This window comes from Tiliqua scincoides, chromosome 1 (assembly GCF_035046505.1).
Source record: "Tiliqua scincoides isolate rTilSci1 chromosome 1, rTilSci1.hap2, whole genome shotgun sequence".
Classification (NCBI taxonomy): domain Eukaryota; kingdom Metazoa; phylum Chordata; class Lepidosauria; order Squamata; family Scincidae; genus Tiliqua; species Tiliqua scincoides.
Genome location: NC_089821.1, coordinates 287,106,322 through 287,125,810, shown reverse-complemented (window position 1 = coordinate 287,125,810; position 19,489 = coordinate 287,106,322). Strand labels below are relative to the sequence as shown.

The 19,489-nt window shown below is 45.7% G+C and overlaps 1 protein-coding gene and 1 pseudogene across 13 annotated transcripts in view; one reads left to right on the top strand and one right to left on the bottom strand.

The window, feature by feature from the left end:
• The window catches only part of NRXN3 (neurexin 3), a 1,424,661-nt gene that overhangs the window by 622,987 nt on the left and 782,185 nt on the right, over positions 1–19,489 (bottom strand). The window lies entirely within an intron of this gene.
• On the top strand, positions 11,889–12,004 carry LOC136638230 (5S ribosomal RNA; annotated as a pseudogene).

The following is a 19,489-nucleotide window of genomic DNA, read 5'->3' as shown; positions in this document are numbered from 1 at the left end:
AATCCAGAAGACTTTGCTTGTAAATGAGCTCTGTGTGACACATCACTGAAATCAATAAGTTTCTGATAGGCCTCTCAGCAGGGAGATCATTGCAGGACTGGTCTACTTCAAGTCAGCAGGGAACTTCCAACAAGAAGGAAAAAAGGGCATGTACACCCACACACACACACACACACAACCTGCCATTTTGCCTTTGGGAGCTCCAATGATCCTAAGTGAAAATTGCAGCTACATAATTTTTTGAGTCCACAGTCCCTCAGCAGCTCCTTGATGGAAGCCAAATGACTGATCCTGGAGACCAAGAAATACAAATGAGGTCAGATTTTGCGTACATGTTCGTATCTGTTCTGTTGATGGGCGAATTGCAATCTGGAAAAATTATACTTGACTATGAGTAGTTTCCATTGCATTTTCTATTACAGTCCTTCATTCCATGGGAAAGAAGGATGAGATGGGGATTCAAAGAGACCGGAAGAAAGAGATGTGAAGAGGCGCAACATTTTTCAGTGGAAGTATCTCTGTGCCCAGACTATTTGCAGGACCCTCCCTCCAGAGTCTGTTTGGTATGATATTCAAACACTGCTGCATGTAAAATGACTACACTTTTAGGCTTTTCTCTCTTCCTAGTCATGAGGGCCAGAATCTTGAACTTTTAAAAATACAGCACGTTCAGATACTCAAGATCCAATGGTAATAACAGTTCTGCCATTAGTTGCCATGCACTGCCATGGGATAGCAGTCCTACACATTCCTCTGAGTACCTGATAGTATTGCAGCCTAGTATTGATACAACACAAGATGGTGCAAGGCTTGCAACAATATCTGTCCCATTCCAATTTTCTTCCTTGAAAGCAAGTATTCAACTCCTCCATCCAAGCTGCTCCATTTATTTCAATGAACCAAAAGGGGCAAGGCCGCAGAACAGACCAAAGAACCAAAATTGGTTTGCAACCTCTTGATCTATACAGTTAGTTGCTAGCTAGAAACAGGTCAGAAGCTCTCTCAGGCTTACAGGCAGTGGCTGCTTTCTTACAGTTATTCCTGATAAGCTGAACTGGGCACTCTGCAACAGGGGTGCCCAAATCCCAGCCCTGGGGCCGCATGTGGCCCTCGAGGCCTCTCAATGGGGCCCTCAGGGAGCCCCCAGTCTCCAATGAGCCTCTGGCCCTCTGGAGATTTGTTGGAACCCACACTGGCCTGACACAACTGCTCTCAGCGTGAGGGTGACTGTTTGACCTCTTGCACGAGCTGTGGGATGAGGGCTCCCTCCACTGCTTGCTGTTTCACGTCTGTGATGCAGCAGAGGCAGCAAAGGAAAGGCCAGCCTTGCTTTGTGCAAGGCCTTTTATAGGCCTTGAGCTATTGCAAGACCTTCATTCATTCATATAAGTTCCACCTCTAGTATATTAATTTATGTAAACTTATGTAAATTTATTCAAATTTTAAATGTCAATTAATTCTTCCGCCCCCCCCCCCCGACACAGTGTCAGAGAGATGATGTGGCCCTCCTGCCAAAAACTTTGGACACCCCTGCTCTACAACATAGAGAGAAGTGTCCATGCATTTGGGTAGCCCTTGTCTACAGCCTCTGTGCACTCCTAATCTACCAACCAACCAGCTTCTCGTGAGTTTGGCAACTCACTCACAATGCAGAAAATGATTTAAGTTAATGTTACAGCTCAAGCTGTTTGGAGACAGAGCTCCCAGTGAGCCATTATGAAGGGGCTGCTTGACAAGTCCTGCGCAATGGCTTATAAAGAGCAGCTTGCAAAATGTCACTCCATTCTTGTCATTATCTATATAGCGTGAGAATAGAGTTGAGAAGGCACTGTTCTGGATTATCCTACTGCTGGGTGTTCTCAAATGGTACGTTACGGTGGCTGCCTCCCCCCATCCAAACTATATAAATCTGCACGACTCCCTCCTCTCATTATAGCTGGGGGAGGTTTGGGGGTGGGAGGGGGAAGCTCTTGGCAGGAGCTGCACATGCTGAGATCCTATCCCACTTTCCCAGCTTGGAGCTGCCTCCAGGAGTCTCCTTGAACTTTAACCAGCAAAAGAACCAAGAAGACCCAGTGAAGACCAAGCAGTATGGAGAGGTAAGTTAAAAAGCATTTTACAGTCGGACCTTGGTATTCGCAAGGGATCTGGTCCTGGACCTCCCGCACATATCAAAACCCACGGATAAGCAAATCCATGGGTCTGGTCCATATGATCTTCAGACACAACCAGAGATGTTCGCTGGTCACCGTCCGGAGGTGTTCTGAGGCCTGCAGAGGCCTCTACGGGCCTCAGAAAGGCCTCCAGAGATACCAGAAAGGAAGTGACTTTCTGGCACCTTTGGAAGCCCTTCTGGGGCCAGCAGAAGCCTCTACTGTCCTCAGAAAGGCTCCCAGACATGACCAGAGAATACCTCTGGTTGCATCCAGGAGCTCAGATCCAGCCCTCCATTGTGAGTTCAGCACCTATAGTGAGTTGAATCCATGGATCCTGAATCTGTGGATAAAAAGGCCAGACCTGTACTTACTTACTTCTCCTGGCTGTCTGCCCCCCCCCCCATCAGTGGTGCTGCACACTCTGGGCTGGTAGGGGAAAGGACTGGGCTCTAAGGCACCCTTTCTACAACTTTTTAAAAATAAATTTGCTTTTTAGTTCTGTCAAACTTGCTGGTAACATCAGTGTCTTGGTCAACCTACAGTTATCAATTTGCTACCTGCCCACCTTGCTATTTCCATTGGCTCTGGTGTCACAGTATCTCAGGCATTCTGTCTTTCACAACAGAGGTGTCAACTCTACAGAATGGAACACAGTGCTTTGTTTTTTGCTTAAAAATGGCTCGGCAGATTCCACGATCACTTGTGCCTGCAGATTTCTAGAGAACATATGGTGATCTGTAGGAGAGAGGATGTTTCAAGTCAGCAGGATAGAATCTTCCAAAAATGGGAATGAAGCCAAAATTTACATAAATTAAAAATTTTGGTTGTCACAGAACATGACCCGGGATCTTTTTTTGTCAATGTAAATGCAGAGAGGAAGGGCTGAACTTTCATCCCAAATTTGCCATTACCTACCTCCAATCTGCAGTGGGCAAAACCACTTTGATCCGCATTCTATTCATTTTTTTAGCAACTGGGAAGTGGATCAGGAGGCAACGATCTGCCCTCTATTCCCCCGCCTCAATCCTTCCTTAAGTAGTTGCTTTAAATAAAACAAGAATGCAGGATATATTGGGATTGCTCCAAGTGTGTACTGCACTTTCTGTTTTATTAAAAGGGACCATACGAAGAAGGTGAAGGGGTTGGTAATACCACCGCTATTGCTGCGGTGCACCCCCCCATCCTGAAAAATTCATGCAGAAGGCATTGATCTATTTCCCTACTCATTCACCTCTTGCTTTTCCTGAGCAGTCTCTTAAAACAGGAAGTTCTCAGTGTATTGCACACTGAGCAGGAGCAGGGCGAGGGAACCTGATCACTGTCTTTCATGAGGTTCATTCAGTGGCAGAAGACCATCCTGGGGGTGGGGGCAGGAAAGGGAAGAAGATTGTGCCACCAGATTGCCCCCCACTCCTCTCCTAAGAGGGCAGACTAGGAGGAGAAAATGAAGAGTAGTAGCAGGGCAGCAGTGGGGGTAGCAAATATTTTGTACCTCAAGCACAACTTGGATTAGGTGTTCAGTGAGGACCATAGTTTTGTGGTTTGTGTTATGATGACAACCATTCAAAGCTTTCGATCTATATCCAGACCTGATCCAAGGACAAGTTGTGCAGGAGGCACACAAAAAATTGGTGACTACCACCCCCTCCTCCTGCTAGTCCACCCAGCTAGTATGTGAGGCAAGGGGGGGTAATCCTGCTGTGTGGCAGCATATTATCCTTCCCCCCCCCCCCAATTTGTTACTTTCAAGGGGATTGGAACAGCTCTAGTCATGGGGCAGACTTGGGGTGAAAGGCCGGTGTTATCCACTCCCCACAACCTGCAACTCAGTGTGAGCCATATTGTTAGGGTCATCGATAGGATGATCCTCTCTATGTCCATGCACAGGGTCAATACAGACTTAAAGGGGAAAGCAGCACTTGCTGAATCAATTCCAACACTTCCTAGCATTTTCTTGGACAATACTCATAACAGTATTGGATAGAAACTCACTCTGAGATCTAACAAGGGCACTGTGCAGGGTTAATTGACTACAGATGGCCTAATGAGTCGCCTTTATATCTATATATATTTTTTTCCCCTTTGAAAGATGCTCTCTGATATTCCTCCCAGGGAGCTGCTGTGTCCTGGAAATCCTCCAAAGTCATAATCCTTCCGGATGCTTACTTGAAAACCTTCTGCAAACAGCAAGCCGAGCTTTTTGTGTGAAATTTCACAAAGTATGTTCAGGGTTTTATTTGCCTACTCATTTAACGTTCCACAAAATGGCTTACTTTTCAATGCAAATATCAGCAAAGCAAATGTACATCAGCATAAAGGATTAAGTCCCTCCCCGCACCTCCCTGCTCCCCTGTGAAAACTGTTTGCCTGTATGTGATGTTCCAAAATCGTCCTTCAGCAAACAGTAGATTAGGGTCCCCGGAGAAGAGACAGAAGGACAGGGACCTGTTAGGATTTTCTGACACTGATAACAATTATTACATTGGGAGGGAGGGATGGGTGGTCATGCTCATAGGCCGGAATGAATGCTGCAGCATTTTTAAGTGCACTGAGAAAATAAATAATGGCACTAGTTAAGCAGATCCCCACATCTTGAGAGCTTATTTATTTTCTCTGAAGGCTGATAAATGTTCTGATGACATGCTTTCTAATTTTAAAAACACTTCTCACTTATGAGAAACCTGGTGTTGGGGAGCGAGTGGGTGGGACAGCTTAAGTGAGATTCGCACATTGGTTTCTTTTAAAGGCTCATGCATATTCAGAAGGACTCAAGTGCAGGCTCTGGGGTACTGTGACAACTGTAGGGTTACTGGAGACAAGCTAAGAAAAGAGCCAAAAGCAGACTGCCTTTTCTGGACTGGCTAGATGCACCACTTAGTGAGTTCTGGCTTTTGTTTACAGAAATCAGTGTTGTTGGATTCCTTTGCTGCACTGCAGAGGCCCTTGGCAAAGCGACAATCAGAATACCAATCCATGTATTCTTCACTCTCTGTAGAGACCAGTAAAACAGTTTTTTGTGGGCTGCACTCTATACAACATGAGATGACACTGTCATTCGGAGGCACGGTGACCCTTGACCCTAGACTGTAAAGTCACTGGTTAGCCCAGTATATGTATAAGCAAAGAAAGAATCATTTTAAAAGTCTGACTAAAGCATGGAAACACACAGAATGGTAAAGAGCTGCTTGATTTTATTAAAAGCAATAAGGCTAGTCTGACTAAAGATGCTTGGGCCTCAGAGTCTGGAATGTAACTCAGATAAGCAAATACCAGTTTCGGGCAGACGACCTTGGCAGAGATAGAGATGTCTTGGCAAAAACAGTCACACACTAATTAAATGCCTGTATCCCTGTAGCTTTTACTGTAATGCTTTAGGAGCAAAAGTATACATATGGAGACCAACTGACCCTTGATACCAAACCAAACTACGTACCCAAAGTAAAAGGTCACAATAGTTATACAGAATTAAGATATAGTAGTCATTAGAAGTAGGTCTTAAGGAACCAAAGGGTTGCTTGATTTTAGAAAAGTCTTAAGAAAAGACAAAGAAGCTTTAGTTTTGCAGAGAGGCTTCACAGGTGTTCAATGTTTGGATTAACACAGAAGAAAGGTAAGATAAGAGTACTGTATCAAGACGCACTAACGAGATGGGCATGAAGTCCTGCCAAGAAACGGGTCTGAAGATCTGCCAAATGTTGGTCTTCACACCTGTCTTTGAGCATTATGTCATCTCTTTTAATGAGGGTAGTCTAAACCTTGTCAAAACAATTTTTAATTGAATTGATGGATGTGAAAAAGGGTCAACAATGGGTCAACACTGGATATATGATGTTATAGCACACTCTACTGGTTTTTGAAAACTTTGTAATTCAATATGTTTAATTGTTTAATTTTACCTTTTTTGGAAACCTGTAACTTGAAACAAGCCTATCAGGTGTCTCTAAAGTTATCTATAGCCTATTAAGCGTCAGCTACATCTATGATGTCAAACTTCAACCAATGGGAAGTCTAAATTTTCAAACAAAGGACCCAGAATGGCATAAAGGGTCCAGTTAATATTGAGAAATCACTCTCAATGCTTTGGACATGAGTCCTTTGAGATGCCCATTGCTTGCAATGAAATAAAGCCTGAAAACTTTCACTCCTGAGTACCAAGATTTCTTGAGTTGCCTGCTTTCTACCCTGCAGCAATTCAGCATATTGTGTCTTAACCACCTGACTGACAGCTCAATCCTATCCACACTTTCCTGGGAGTAAGCCCCACTGACACTAATGGGACTTATTTCTGAGTAGGCATGCATAGGATTGGGCTGTACATCTCCACACCAGAAATGCATGATCCTAAACAGCTGGCCTTGGTTCAGCTCTGGTCTTACATACATAGATTTGGTGGATCCTGTGGCAATGGTGCATGCTGGATCCTATCCCCTCATTTTAAAACCACCCCACCCCTTTTCTCTCCTTGGACATACACTACCAAAACAGCATATGTCCAAGGAGACCCATTGGTAGGTAGGACAGCCTACCTACCAGGAGGAAAGTACAAAATATTTTCACTTACCTCCTGCAGGCTGTCTGATTGCTCCCCCACCCCACCCCAAGCACAGGATGCAGCATAGGTAGGTGGTGAGGGATAGGACTGGGCTGTATGAGAGTCATGACACCAGCTCTCCTCCATACCTGCTTTAGATTAAAGAAGGGGGAAAGTTCTGTCTGAAAACACACTAACAGGCAAACAACAATTTGCTTTCTAAAGTTTTCAAGCATAACTGGGGAAGGCAAGGGAAAGAACGGTGTGCAATATGGAAACAAACACACGCGTGCATTTTGCTGTAATTAAGTGTAATTTAAAAAAAAACAAAAAACATTTACCTGCATTTCAGTGTCTGACAACTTTTCACTTGCAACTCTTGCAAATGTTGTAGGGTTGTAGACAGATCTTGGGATGTGTGTGTGTGTGTGTGTGCATCCTGCTAAAAGGAGAATCTCAGGAAAACAAATCACTCACTGAATTGCTTGCTCTGATTTGAGAAACTTGCAGTGGAAACCACGCTGTGGAATCCAGGAGCATCTGGCCTCCTCCTCCTTATACTTTTTACTTTACACATGTAAGGACATACCCTGCATAAATCCCCACACATCCATCCAAAGGCAACCCCAGACCTCTACAAGTCCTACCCAACCTGCATGTTAGCTTTTGCACCATGATCTTGCTCCTTCTGTACAATGCAGAGTGATATGACATTTCAGCAAAAGATAGCAGAACCAGATATGACTTTTCATGTTTTTAATGGGAAAGATAGAGTGCATCTAAAAACACTGATATATATCTTAAAGAATGATAGTAATGCTTGGGAAAGAGGTTGGGGGGAACTTCTAAGGCTCCACAGAACTGTTGCTGAGAGGTAAACAGCACGAAGGAAGCTTGTCCAAGCCAAGAGGCAGGCCGACAGTCACACCTGGCACAGACAACAGCCAAGTCTGCTGGACACTTCAGGCAGTTTTCATAAAGCAGTGGCTCTGCTAAGCTACTGTGCAGTGCACTTTCCTGGTGACATCTTGAGGGCCCAATCCTATCCAACTTTCCAGCAACTGTGCAATGCCAATGCAGCCCTGAAATAAGGGAACAAATGTTTCCATATCTTGAGGAGGCCTCTATCACTGCCCCACCACAACAGGATGCAGTGCATGCCCCATTGGCATGGCTGCACCAGCACTGCAAAATTGGATAGGATTGGGTTCTCGATTGCTTCCTCTGCTACCACTTGGAAGATAAAGTCAAGATGAATGTGAGAAAAGGAAAGAACTACTTTATCAGGATTCAGGAGAAGGTCAATTGTGTTTGTCTGTCGGGGATCAACATTCCCAGGCAGCAGAAATGCCAAGATCAGCTCTGGTGAAAGCGGCATCATTTTAGGGCTCACTGGCAAAGACTCTCAGGTCACTGTGGGTATATAGAAGCAAATAATATCCCTTCCTTTTATCAGGGAATACCATTTAAAACAATTTCATTCATCACATCCCAACCAATTCCTTCCTGAGATGCTTAAAAAAAATTATGCAACTAAAGATCATACAAATATCAAGAACAACCCAATAACATTTTTTTAGCCATAGCATAACATCAGAATCAAGCTGTCTATTACCCTTAGCAGGGATCAAAATCTTGCTTTCTGCCCCAACTCATGACAAGCCATTTTAAAGCCAGCCAGGTGGTGATATCAGTTGTCAAACAAACCTGTGTTCCAATTTGTGTAAGGGTTATCTGCACTAACCGCTATACAGGTGAATCTGTCCATGAAATCTTTCAACATATGTCTTGGCCAACAGGGCTTTTAATCACACCAGTGTGTAAGCACTGCTGGGAAACAACACTTGGATGAAAACCCATAAATGACCTGTATTCCTCTTTGCTAGACTAGCCTAGCAATTAAGTTGCACTTCCTGACCCTCAGAAGTCTTACCCTGCCACAGCAGGGTATACAGCGCATCAGATTATGACAGCCTGGGCTGACTGTTACATGGCACTGTGTAAATGTGGCACTAAGAATCCCATCTTTGGCCTAGCACTCATAGGAAAAGGAAGAGCAAAACTACTCTGCATATGTGTATGCAGAGTCATAAATCCAAGTGCTTAACTTGGGTTTTCATAGCAGTTTTGTACTCTCCTCCTCTGCCCCTTATTTATGCATTAAAAAACTCACATGAGTTATCAGCTCACTTTTAAGCACAGTCATGTCCAATTAAGGAGCACATGTAATATGACAATTCAACCTCTGAGAAAGCAGTAGCAACAACCGGCTTAACCATGGGATTGCATGAGAGCTCACCTCCAGTGTTATACTGTACTTACATGTGAATGAACCACATGTGTAAACACTTTGATGTACAGTTTAAGAATTCAGATCACAGAAGAAACAGAATCACAGGGAAGTGATAGGCAAAGCACATAATTTGTGCTGCCTAGAAGCTGCCATGGGTCAACTAGGACCTGTGCCAGCTATAGAGTTGGCACAAGTCCAAATTGATCCATGTAGCTGGACTGGGAAGGGAGTTAGGATTTGGGGGGCACTGCTGCCACTGAAACTGTCCCCTCCTAGGCCAGAGCCACCCTCCTGCCTGCCCCATTCCATCCCCTACACTGCCTTAACTGACTTCCCTGGATTGTTGGAGTGTGGACCTGGACACTCACTGCTTGTGGTGGCGGCCAGGCCAAGCACAGCAGCATAGTTGAGTTTGTGACTGCCATAAAGCATGTTATGCTGGGGGGACACTTTGGCTGTCAGGGTATTTACATTCTGGTTGGCGGGGGGAATTGTTGGTTTGAGATGGAGCTTCTGTTCACAGATAAACCAAGGATGTCTTTTGCCTAGGCATATCTCTCCCTATTTCTTTGTAGAGAACGTTCCTGCCTTACCTTTCAGGTCAGTAGGAAGCAGAATATAGCTCAACCGATGTTCTTCGCATTGCCATCACCAGGCCCACAACTCACTTCCTTGGCCTTCCCATGCCCCAGAATGCCTTGTGGGTCACTTCTGCATTCTGGGGCGCAACAATGCTTTGTGGTGCACTAGGACCCCGCTACTTGAGAGAGTGTGACTGAGACCCTCTATGGTAAAACTGGTTTTGTTACAAGTGCTTCTGCATAAAGTTGCAGTTTCCAAAAATCTAACAACACTTTTAAGTGAGAACTTGCTGCAATTTACAGTAACCCCTGCTAACTGGTTAAGAGGCACTTTTTCAAGTGTGTGCTCCTCTTTTATTTAGCAGGGGGAGAGTAACTGGCCCACCTCACCCCAGCAGTGTCTTTTCTAGTGGCTGTCTGCTGGTTTTGCATCTTTTTAGATTGTGAGCCCTTTTGGGACAGGGAGCCATTAGATATTTGATTTTCTCTGTAAACTGCTTTGTGAACTTTTTGTTGAAAAGCGGTATATAAATACTGTTGTTGTTGTTGTAACCAAATTAATCAGATCGGTGTTCAGAGTACCGAACGTCCAAAGCTAATGATTAGTTCCTAAGGATGGCATCCTCATATTGGCAGTGTTCTTGCTGCACAAACTTCAGAATAATGAGACATGACTTACAACAATACACTAGTGAAATGGGAAGTCTGGAATTGTTCAGTCCGCTGGGGACCCGTTCTCACAGTCTTTTTGGAAATGGTGCATCAGTAAAAGAAATTGGGGGCAGTGGCAAGCACCACATGCGAGGCAAGTATCTGATCTGTCCCTTCATTCAGAGGCAAGGTACCAAAATTGGTGGGCGCTAATCTTCTCGGCTGTGTCTGCCAACAATAGGCAGTTTCTCCTTGAAACTCCCACTGACCTCAGAACCCACAGCAATATCTTGGGATGAGGCCCTTTTGGAAGAACAAGTATCGGACATAAAACCCATGACGCAAACCAAAGCTGGGAAGGAAATACTAAAGACAGCAGCTGCATCCCTGATCCCACAAAGTGTCACACTCTTTCTCCACATCTTCATTTGGAACTGAAACAACCATTTGTAAATCATTTTTAATTGTCATGTTAAAGAGCGTAGAGCGCAGCAATCAAAGAGCTCGAAGCACTGGAGGTCTGACACAGCCATCAGGCACGGATCAGCAGTCAGGATAATAGGAGGGAAAGATGATGCAGGGTTACATAACCAGGCACAGGTAGATGAGCGTAAGAGAGGGGAAGGAGAGGAGGAGAAAATTGCCCCTTCTTTCTGGAAAGCAGGAAATTCTCTGATCAGACATGCAGCTTAGTTGGCAGAGGATTAGAGCAACACACAGCCTTGTTGTAAGGGCTTCTCGTATATCTCAGGAGGCATGTTCTAAATCCTGCCAGTTTCATCTTAATATGCCACCCACCCACCCCCAAACAAGTGGCACATTTTGTCATCTTTTTAAGGCTGGAGTTCAACCAGACCAAAATCATCTAGTCCTTACTGACTGGTTTCTTCCTTTCCATCTTTCTGCTAAGAGGTTGCCACCCTATCATATGTTTAGGGACAATGTTTCCTTACACCAATGTAGAAAAGTGCATTTTCTATGTGCATTCCACCACAAAAGTGCCATAAAGTGCTTTGCGGAAGTGCAGGGAGCTGGCACGCTGGTGGGCTGGTGGGAAGGCTGGAACCTTCCCATGCACGCCAATGGAGTGACGGAGGCCGGCACGGAAGTAAACCCATGCAGGGGGTAGAGGAGAGTGGGGAGGAGGTTGAAGGGGCAGGGGGAGGATGGAATGGGGGAGTGGTGGGCAAAACAGGGTGGCAACAAGGATGGGGTGGGCAGATTGGGCCAATAGTGCAAGCTGAATCCTGGGCCCCTTCTCGGTCCTGATTCACCTGCACAAATCAATGCTGACTTGCACCAGTGATATCGCCAGTTGATCCATTGTGGCCCTTACAAATGTCCCCTTACCCCAAGGAGACCTCCAGCAGCCAAAAATCCCCCATGGGATGCAGCATAGCCCACATTGTCACCACTACACCACCATGTGTGAGGATTTAGGTTTGACTGGGCTGCCAGACTCCTATATAAATTGTATATTTACAGGGGATAACTTGACACAGGCTCTAATCCCCCACCAGAGCGCTGATGCAGCCATGCCGAAAAGACGTGCCCTGCATTCAGCTGGTGGGGGGGTGACCTGAGGGCAACCTGAGGGGGGTAAGTAAAACAAATTTATACTCAGTTCCCATGTAAGACCTGGGGCTGCTTATGGGCCTCCTCAGACATATGCCACCTCTTTTGGTATCACCCTGCACATGCCTGATCTCGTCTGATCTCGGAAGCTAAGCAGGGTCAGGCCTGGTTAGTACTTGGATGGGAGACCGCCTGGGAATACCGGGTGCTGTAGGCTTATACCATAGTCTTTCGAGACTGAAGGTTGCCAACCAGGACATCTGAGGAAAGGGGCAGGAAGGTGTGAAACGGAGGGGGTAAACTCAGGTGTGCGCAATTGCTCACAGAATGGCTGCCAACAGAGCACTGTGGATACAATCTGAGGCAATTGTGCAACAGTGAAAAACTCTTTCACTGTCATAAAGCCCTCCTCTTGAGAGCGAAGTCCTGGATAAGATTAGGCTGGTAGTTAAATCCAATGGTTCTGATCACTGACTGTTCAGGATCTTACAGTATATTTTGAGGTGACTCAGTGGAATCTTTCTATTGGGAAGAGGCTTGGACAAATCAACACTGAATCAAACATTTCAAGGCTGGAACTCAAAATGTGGTATTTGAAGAAATTACATGTTTCATTCTTGCTTGCATGCTTATTTTTTAATTATTGATTGATTGATTGATTTATGAGAGCGTGCGCACACATTGTACAGAAACCAGCCAAAAAGTTCTGTGGCTTGCCCTAATTCACACACACATTGAAATTACTGAAAGCATTTGCTTACCCTTTCTGATCAGCACTATTGGTTTGCCCTACTTTGCTCCTTGGAGTTCTCTGCTTCTTTCACACTCATAAAGCAAGGGAGTGGTTTTTAAACATATTTGCTGGTATGCAGGGATAATAGAAATACACGGTCATTATTTTTTTCCCCAGTGCTATTAAAGAATTATGTGAATCCAAACTCAAATAAAGGAGAGAAACAAAGAAGAAAGACCTGGGTTGACATCCAAGGAAGGCTTTGGCTAATGCCATGTGCACTGATGATGCAGATTCCTTCGTGCAAATAGGAGCCATCTGCGCAACATGACAAACCGCACTGAATCTGAGGTATGGGAGCTTTTCAAAGGACTTTGCCATGCAGGCCAGCGGACTGGTGCTTGGAGAGACAGAGAGAAGAGAGGTCAAAAGTCCTGACCTGATGCATGCCTAAAAGCACTCCTGGAAACCACATCCCTTGTGCTTGGACATTCAGGCTTCTGTTCTCAACTGTCGTATATCTGGCAGCCTAAAGCAGCCAGGAAGTTCCTGAAAGACTATATGGAGACTGCAGTGGATGAAATCATTATGCAAAGGTGGAAAAAGCAAAAGGCAGGAAGCAAGTATGTCTCTGCTTCACTGCAGAATCTTATTCTCAGGAGCTTTCCCTGCCACTATTTCACTCCAGAAGGGCCCCGGGCTTCGCAGGTGTAGGATGCCCTGGCATTTGACCCAAGAGAACCTCTTAGTGCATCAGGAGCATGTCTTAGAGAAAGACGCACAAGTTTCCCCATCACATGGGGAAAGACAATGCGGTGATTAAGCAGGCATCCTCCACTACTGTCTCCTTAGGACAGCTCTCATTTGGGGTGATAAAAGGAGTAAGAGCACCAGCCATCACAAGACTTGCTTTTTGTTTTTCTAAATCTGCCATTGCCACTGGGGCAGTGGCTTCACTAGAATTTGTGTCACCTGGTACGGGAGGCCTGTGCGTTACCCCATGTAGTGGGCAGGGCAACGCCCCAGGTGGGCGTGGTGATGTACCATCGCCCCGCCCCCACCAGTTTTTTGACTGTATCTTTTGTTATAACACAGATATTTCAATGTGGTTTGTTTCATTGCATTCTGCATGAAATTACGCATTGATTGATATATAACATGATGGTCTTATTCCTCCAAATTCTGATTTTAGTGATTTTGAAAATTTCTCACACACACAAACACACACACACATCCGCATCAACTTACTAACTCCTTATTGCAGTAGTTCTCAAACTTTTAGCACTGGGACCAACTTTTTAGAATGACAATCTGTCGAGGACCCATTGGAAGTGACATCATCAAGCAAATTAAAATAAATAATTATAAATAATTAAATTAAAATAAAATAAATAAGGGGGAGCCAGTCCTGTTCCACCAAGTGAATCTACTCTGAAGTAAGTCCTATTGTGGTCAATGGGGCTTACTCTCAGGAAAGTGTGGGTAGGATTGCAGCCTGTGAGCCCAAGCCTATGCATGTCTACTCTGAAGTAAGTCCCATAGTGGTCAATGGGACTTACTCTGAAGTCTGCCTGCAATAACAACCCCCCAAAAAGAATCAGTGAGATTTCCAGCCCTCTCCAGTGCCCAGTTTAAAGTTCTTCTATTTCAAGCACATCAATACAAAGACCCACCTGGCTTTGCAAGTGCAAAATAGAAAACTTTCCCCTTACCAGCTCAAGCCTCTTTTTTTGTCCTTTTTAGCGGGGGGGGGGGGGGAGGCTGCCTTCTGGAGCATTTGTTGCACTCCAGCTCCATCGGATCGGGACCATTCTGGTGTCCTCTCATTCTCCTTTGCCTGGCCTAACCACCAGCCAAGGCACGTCTGCCTACTCATGTGTAAACGCGACCATGTGGCTGAGTTTGCTTTCCAAAGGGCTCCATAGACTCGCCTCCGCTAAAGCGGAAATGGAGCGCGATCGCTTCGCATTTACTTTCACTGCTACAGGGAGCCCTGCTGCAGGTTGCGCCGGGCTCCCCTCAGCCTGGGGAGGCTGCAGGAGGCTTGCGTAAGTTCACCCAAGCCCCTGCAGCCCCCCTGGGCAGCGCGATCCTGGGGATCGTGCCGCTGCCTCCTCCCTACCTCCAGGCTGCCCCGCCCCTTAAGGGGGCAGAGGCCAGGGCTCACAGGCTGGGGCATCGTGACGCCCCAGTTTGAAAAGCCCTGCCCTACAGCATCCTGCAGAATGGGAGGGTTTACAGTGAGCCCTTTATTCAACAGGCCTGAATAGAACAGACACACAAAAAGGATTATTGAAATATAGTGAGGAAAATGGGAACCTATCAAAAAGCACCAAGTGAGAACAAAACACTTTTGATTCATTTTTAAGTGCATTCCTGGACTGCACTCTCAGATATTTGGAAGGGGGGAGGTAAACTGGGATTTATGCTGCAGAGGTGGTGGGACGACAACAGTTTTCCTCAGTTCATTAAATGAAAGAAATTGATTTGGGGAAGCTAATTTTGTAATTAAAAAGCTTATCATGGCTTTCTGTAATGAGCTACAGTAATTCAGTGACAATATTTACATAGCACGCATCAAGGGATGTTTGTTTAGAAGATTAAATAATAGGCGGGAAGACAGATAGGAATGGAGCAAAGCCCCCCTCACTTTTGGCCAAAGTTCTTCTAAGTTCTTGGGTGAGCTCCCCCCCCCGCTTATTCCAAGTCATAGTTGCTAAAAGGAACTGTTCCCAGGCCCTGCCCATCTCAATAACTTTTTTATTTCATGAACTGGCAATCTTTCACATAACCTATCCCAGGCATAACCACCAACATTTTACAGAGACTTTTTCTGTAGTTGTAGCACCTATCGGGGCACTGATAGAACACCCCATTTGTAGTGGAATTGAGGAAATTCCCCCCAAGGAGATAGGGTATGGTGTCAGCAGTGCCCCCCTTGTGTTGTTTAGGGCAAATACTTTGGCTTGTAATGAGGGCAGCCCACAGCTGCAAGCTAGTAGGGATAATGAAGACCTTGAGGATAAAGGTGAAAGAAGCAGAGCCAGTGGGTGGGTGGGTGGGTGGGGGGTGACTTGCCCAGGAGTTGTTGAGAGCCAAGGTCCTTGCTGCTGTGACTGGAGAATCTGCTGACAGGAGGTCCTATGCAGTTTGAACAGGCAAGCTACACTGGTGGTTGGGTCCAGTGGTACTTTCTAAAGTGGTGGTTCTCACACTTTTAGCACCGGGACCCACTTTTTAGAATGTGAATCTGTCGGAACCCATCGGACGTGATGTCACAACCGGAAGTGACATCATCAAGCAGGAAAATTCTTAACAATCCTAGGCTGCAATCCTACCCACCCTAACCCAGGTGCAAGTCCCACTGACTATCATTGTTAAAAGCATATCCATAAGTGCCTGTTACAAGTACAGATCTGAAACATTTCCCCAAATGCAGTCACATACCATGGTGGCATCAAGTCTAACATATTAAAAATAAAATATTGAATTGAATGGGGACCCACCTGAAATTGGCTTGCGACCCACCTAGTGGGTCCTGACCCACAGTTTGTGAAACACTGTTCTAAAGAACTAGGGCTATGGGTGGAGGGGGGCAGAAAGGAGGTTAATTAGTCTAAAGCAGGCATAAGATCTCTAGAGAAAGGTTTTGATGGGACACCGTTACATACTGCTGAAAGCACTTCTTCTGGACATCGTTCTGTAACAGTGAACAGCAACATTTATTATATGGGATTGGTGGTTACAGGCTGGGGGGCAGCTGGCATTGAAGCAGTGCCCTGAAATTTTGTTTTCACATGTATGAATATGCACTGGAGGCAGGCTATGCTTCTACCCTATCTCAGCATGTAACTTAACGAGTTCTAGAAATGAGATTCACACCAAGAAAATGGTTCGGGGGAAAGGGTAACACTTTTCTCACAGTACCGTTGTCTCAGTCTGAATTGGGGACCCCCTCCTTCCTACAGCAGTTAAAAAAAAAATTGAGATGAGAGATCCGCTTTCCGTTCTCTGATCTCTTATATAGTTTGGCACTGAGTTTTTTAAAAGGCTAGTGCAGAAGTACAGATTCTGCTTTAGCTCAGCCACTGCTGAGAAGCCTCTCCATTGTGCTTCCCCCATCCATGCCAGCCTAGTCCTTGTAACAGAGGATCAACTGTGAAGCCTGAAGCTCTTCTTGAAAGTCATTGTTCTGAAAGGCTGCCCTCCTTATAGCAATCCTTTCTTGCCGTCCACAACCACCACCCCCCGCCCTGCAAGAAACACATCCTCACAAGAAGAACTATGGTCTGCCCCAGCCTCTGACAAGGATCAGCTGTCCTGAACAAAGAGCGGCCCAGCAAGGCGCTGTGACAGGCTGCACAGGAAGGGTTCCTCAACAAAGTCATTATTCTGCGCAGGATTTCAGTTGATCCCCCCAATGCCACCTTTTTCTAGCTGACCTTTTCTCAAGGCGTGCCTGTAACAGGAAAAGAGACTACCCAGGCAAAATGTTGAAAGAGGGAGGCTGCAAAATAACTCATGTGGCGTCTTTCTTTGCCTCTTCATATAGCAGAGGGGAAGAGTGCTGGAGCCTGCTGGTTTAGGAGCAACTTAAGCCCAAGACAAATGTCCTTTGCTTATTTCTTCTTCCAAGAGGATTGAGTGTGCTCGGGATCTCGCCAGTAGCAGTCTTTGCATAATGGGCTCCGTTTCATTGTTTTCTTTTCTGAATGCGCTGATTTTTCAGGTCTGCTTACCTGAACAATAAGCCAGCCTCTACTCCCTTCCTCTCTGCCTTAACAAATCCAGTTATATCCTTGACACAAAAAGAAAACACAGAAACTAGATCTGCAAGGCAACTTTTTCTGTTGATGGAAGAAGAGGTCTAGTATCCTCCTGGCTAGAATGGGAGTATCTTAGGACATGGACCATGCATTTTCCAGAGCCTACTGCACACCCTTACTGCACGGGGGGGGGGGGGGATCCTGTGTTATACATACTATAATACAATTATATTTTTATTCAGCCTTTCCTCCAGGGAACTCAGGGCAGCTTACATGGGTCCTGCCTTTTCTCCTCACAACAACCCTATGAGGTAGGCTTAGCTGAGAGATGGTGGCTGACCCAAGATCATCCAGTGAGTTTCATGGCTGTGGGGGGTATTTAAACTCGGGTATTCCTAGTCCTAGTTTGACACCACAGCAGCTATATTTATGGTGCAGGCTAAATAGAAGTCATCTACCTGCAAACACACAGTAAGGGGATCCAGAGGGATGTCAAGTGGGAATTCAGTCTGTGAACCACCTCTCAGCTATGATTAGGACAGGTAAACCTGCCAAACCAGAAGAAAACCTTAGTAGCAATAGGGTAGGGCACATCTGGTGGTGCTGCTTGACCTCAATAAACGTCTGTAGTAAGCAAGTGTAAGCAAGAAGGGAGGTCTCCCATAAGACACCAACCCCCGCCCCCGCAAGGACTCACAGCAGTGCAAAATCTCCTCGAGAGTTTGAAAACTGCTGTTCCTATGCAATTCAATTCTGTAATTAATATGTGGAACACCTTGCCAATAGAGATCATAATGGCATCTGGCCTAGGTATACCTCCTGGTTCTAGAAGCAGGTTATACCCAAACACCAGATGCAAGGGAATGGCAACAGGATGCAATATCTTGTTGTCTTGTGTGCTTCCTGAGGCATCCAGTGCATCACTGTGAGATAACAGGAAGCTGGACTAGATGGGCTTTTGGCCTGATTCAGCAAGGCTCTTCTTAGGTTTTTAAAGGCGGTCTGTTTGATGCCTCACAATGGCTCAGAATGTTTTACCTCTATGCACAATTCAACTTCAACGTCTCTGCTATCTTGCACTGCAACTGCCCTGCTTGGCGATCTTGGTGTGCAGACCTCAACAATTCTCCCAACAGCAATCTAGGTGGAACATCAAGTTGAACAGGTGAAGGGGGGGGGGCTGTTGACAGAATAGAGATAAGCCAGGTGGTAGGACAGAGGATGAGCTGGCAGAATATAAAAAGGTGGGCACAATCCAATGCATGTTTGCCCTGACGGCTGGGGATAAGAATAGGCCCTCAGTTCGGCTGTACTTGTTGTAAGAGGCGACTAAACAGCCACCGGGTAGATGGGACTCCTTAGCCTGGGAAGGCAGCTCATCTGAGAGAAGGAAAACTCTGATCCCAAACCTCCACTGCCTTGTGGCTACATCCAGTTATGGAAAAGGCTTCAGGAGTCAACCTCGAGGCAAAATCCGGAGCCGGAGTCCCTGAGGCAGTTCATGGCTGAACACAGTCACGTTCTGGCAACTCCTGCAACGCCGCTGGAACCAATCATATTGGCTTCTGCCTTTCCATTGGACCATTTCAGTGACGTGGAGAGGGGGGATTTGCTGCATGGGTAACAGTCTATCCTCCATATCTACTTTACCCAGGCTTCGCACACTGGAGAGGACACTCTGTTCCAGAACACTATTCAGAGTGCGATACCATAGTCTTTTGGGACTGAAGGATGCCAACAACCTTCCTGAGGTAAGTCTCATTGAGCACAGTGGAATTTGCATCTGAGTAGACATGCATAGGATTGTACTTCAGAGCTCCTAATTTTCCTGTCTAAAGCTAATATTGGGACAAATATTCCATCCTGTTTCTTCCACGGCTGGGTCAACCAAAACCGCCTTTAATAAACTGACTCCTGAGATAATGGTTTGACAAAAACGATTTCGCTGGGTGTTACACAACTTACGTTAGCAAGAACTGATCCTTTTTAGTTCTCTTAGGAAGTAGTGCCATTAACAGTAGAGGAACAAAATAGGCTGAGTGAATAGAAGGCGAGCTGCAGAAGAATGTCTGGCATCAAAGGGACTCATACATCTCCCACTCCACTGACAAATCACTTTTTAACAGCGTGGGAGATGATAATGTTGTGGCAAATGGGGACGGGGATGGGATGGGAGGGCCACAGTGGTGCGTTTGTTTTTAAA